The sequence below is a fragment of the Gracilinanus agilis genome, chromosome 3 (genome assembly GCF_016433145.1).
Source record: "Gracilinanus agilis isolate LMUSP501 chromosome 3, AgileGrace, whole genome shotgun sequence".
Classification (NCBI taxonomy): domain Eukaryota; kingdom Metazoa; phylum Chordata; class Mammalia; order Didelphimorphia; family Didelphidae; genus Gracilinanus; species Gracilinanus agilis.
Window position 1 is genome coordinate 71,010,243 of NC_058132.1, and position 3,310 is coordinate 71,013,552.

Below are 3,310 nucleotides of genomic sequence, written 5' to 3' on the forward strand. Positions count from 1 at the left end.
TCAAAAGTTCCTTCAAACAAAAATTCTACCCCCACAAGGATGGAGTTGTCATGCAAAATCTATCTTATCTTCATTTCTCTTCAGGATGCTCTACTAGCTCTCCTAGACTTTCTCTACCACACCCTTCCCCGCAAACTGGGTACTGTTATCCCTCTTTCTCTTTTTCTGTTCCCTTTTTTACAAAGCGCTCCCCCATTAGACTGTGAGCTCCTTGAGAGCAGGGACTGTCTTTTTCTGCTTATATTTGCATTCTCATCATTGAGCACAATGCCTGCCACATAGTAAGCACAATAAATAATTGTTGACTTGATATAAGAAAGTGATTACATTTGTTTCATAAAAAGTTTCAGCCTTTCTCCTTAGATATAAAAGTGGGAGCAGGAGTTATTATTTTAAACAATGTAGCATTGGAGCTGGGTCTTTGTAGAATATATATTTCCAGATAATAGTAGTTAAATGTATAAAGGAACAGTTACTTGAATTACAGAATTATTTAGATAGAAAAATCAATAATTTTTTTTAGTTTTAATACTGCACTAAAAGATAACGAAAAATCAAACAAAAAGATACAAATAGAAGTTAAGGATCTGTGAATGGCATGAAAAAGTCACTTAAAGAAAACTGAATGAGCTAACTAGATAGAGAGCCAGGCCTTTAGATGAAAGGTCCTGAGTTCAAATTTTACCTGACACTTCTTAGCTGTATGACCTTGGGCAGGTCATTTAACCTCAAATGCCTACTTCTTACCACTTTTTCCTTGCAACCAAAACTTAGAATCAATTTTAAGACAGAAGGTAAGGGTTTAAAAAAGTAATGTAACAAGTAGGAAATATATGTTCTTAATACTTATATTAATAAAGAAAAAAGAAAAAATTGCAAAGGACAAGTACACATTTAAATAAATAACTTAATATACTAAAAGTAAATACAAAGATTATAAAGAAAAGAGCTTGAGACAGAGAATTTAAGCTATTGGTTTTTGTAAATAATAAGGGTTTTTAAAGACCAATATAATTGTTATTTTTTAAAGATATTTTATTTTTCCAATTACATATCATAAAAATTTTCAACATATGTTTTCTAAAATTGTAAGATCCAAATTATCTCCCTCTTTTCCTTCCCTCCCCCTTCTCAGAAATGGTAAGTAATTTGACCTGGGTGTATGAATTATCATATGAAACATTTTCATATTGTAAGAAAATATTCATGTAAAACCAAAACCTCAAAGTAAAAACACAAATAAGATAAAGTGAAAAATAGTGTGCTTTGATCTGTATCCTCACTCCAACAGTTCTTTTTTCTGGAGGTGGATAACATTCCTTGTGATAAATCTTTCAGAATTGACCTAGATTATTGTATTGCTGAGAGTAACTAAATCTTTCACAGCTGATCATCATGCAATACTGCTATTAATGTTTACAATATTCTCCTGTTTCTGTTTATTTAACTCTTTATCAGTTCATGTAGGTCTTTCCAGCTTTTTCAGAAATGATACTGCTTATCATTTCTTTTTTTTTAACTTTTGTCCCTTTTTCTGCATTTTAAAAATTTCCATGTTGTTAATTTTTGTGAGTAATCTTATAAAACCAAAATCCCAAAACATAAACCCAAATAAACAATTGAAAAATCCTATGCTTTCATCTGCATTCTGACTCCAACAGTTCTTTCTCTGGAGATAGATAGCATTCTTTGTCATAAGTCCCTCAGAAGTGTCCTGGATCATTGCATTGACAATAATAACTAAGCCTATGATGGTGATGGAATACTATTGGACTGTAAGGAATGATGAACAGGATGATTTCAGAAAGTGCTGGAAAGATCTTCATAAACTGTTGCAGAGGGAAATAAGCAGAAGCAGGAAAACATCATCATTTCTTATAACACAATAGTATTCCATCACTATCACGTCCCACAATTTGTTTGGTCATTCCCCAATTGGTGGTCATCCCAATGATTTCCCATTTTTGCCACTACAAAAAGAGCTTCTGTGAATATTTTTGTACAAGTAGGTCCTTCTCCCTTGTTCATGATTGCTTTGGGATAAAAATGCAGTAGTGGTATTATAGGATCAAAGGGTATGCACAGTTTTATATTTCTTTTGGCATAGTTTTAATCACCCTTGAGAATGCCTGGATTAGTTCATAACTCCACCAACAATGTATTAATGTCCTAATTTTGCCATGCTCCCTCCAACATTTATCACTTTCCTTTATATATTGGCCAATTTGATAGGTGTGAGGTAGTAGCTCAGAGTTGTTTTAATTTGCATTTCCCTAATCAAGAGTGACTTAGAATATTTTTTCATATGATTATTGATATCTTTGTTTTCTTCATCTGAAAACTGCTTATTCATATCCTTTGACCATTTGTCAATTGGGGAATTATTTGTATTCTTATAAATTTGACTTAGTTCTCTATATGTTTGGGAAATTAGACCTTTATCAGAAAACTTTGCTATAAATTTCTCCTTCCATTCCCAGTTTATTGTTCCTCTTCTAATCTTAGTTACATTGGTATTGTTTGAGCAAAACCTTTTTAATATAATACAATCAAAATTATTCATTTTATGTCTCGTAATCCTCTCTATTGCTTGTTTGGTCACAAATTCTTCCCTTCTTCATAGATCTGCCACGTAAACTACTCTGTTTACCATATTTCTTTATGGTATCATTCTTTATGTCCAAATCATATACACATTTTGATCTTACTATAGGTTGTGAGATATTGGTCTATACCTAGTTTCTGCCATATTGTTTTCTAGTGTCCCAGCAGTTTGTTTTTTTCTGCTTCCATTTTATGAGTGAGTTTATCCTGTTCACAATCATGATTACCAACTGTAAATTCCCTTCCTTATTTCCCCTTTTGATCCTGCACTTTATCTCTCCTTTCCCTCTGTCCCTCCTTACAAGTGTTTTGCTTTTAATCACCACCCCTTTCTTCTCTCCCCTTTCTATTTATCCCCCTCTCCTTGTCTTATTCCCCTCTTACTTCTCTATAGGGTAAGATAGGATTCTATACTCATATGAGTATGGTTATTACTTCCTCTCTGAGCCAATTCTGATGAAAGTCAGGTTTCAGCATTGCCCATCACCACCCTTATCCTTCCCTCCACTGTAATAGTTTTTTTTTAAATTTATTAATATTCATTTTTAACATGGTTACATGATTCATGCTGAACCTTTCCCCTTCAACCCCCCCTCCCCCGCACTCTCCCCACCCATGGCCGATGCGCATTTCCACTAGTTTTGTCACGTGTCCTTGATCAAGACCAATTTCCAAATTGTTGGTAGTTGCATTGGTGTGGTAGTTT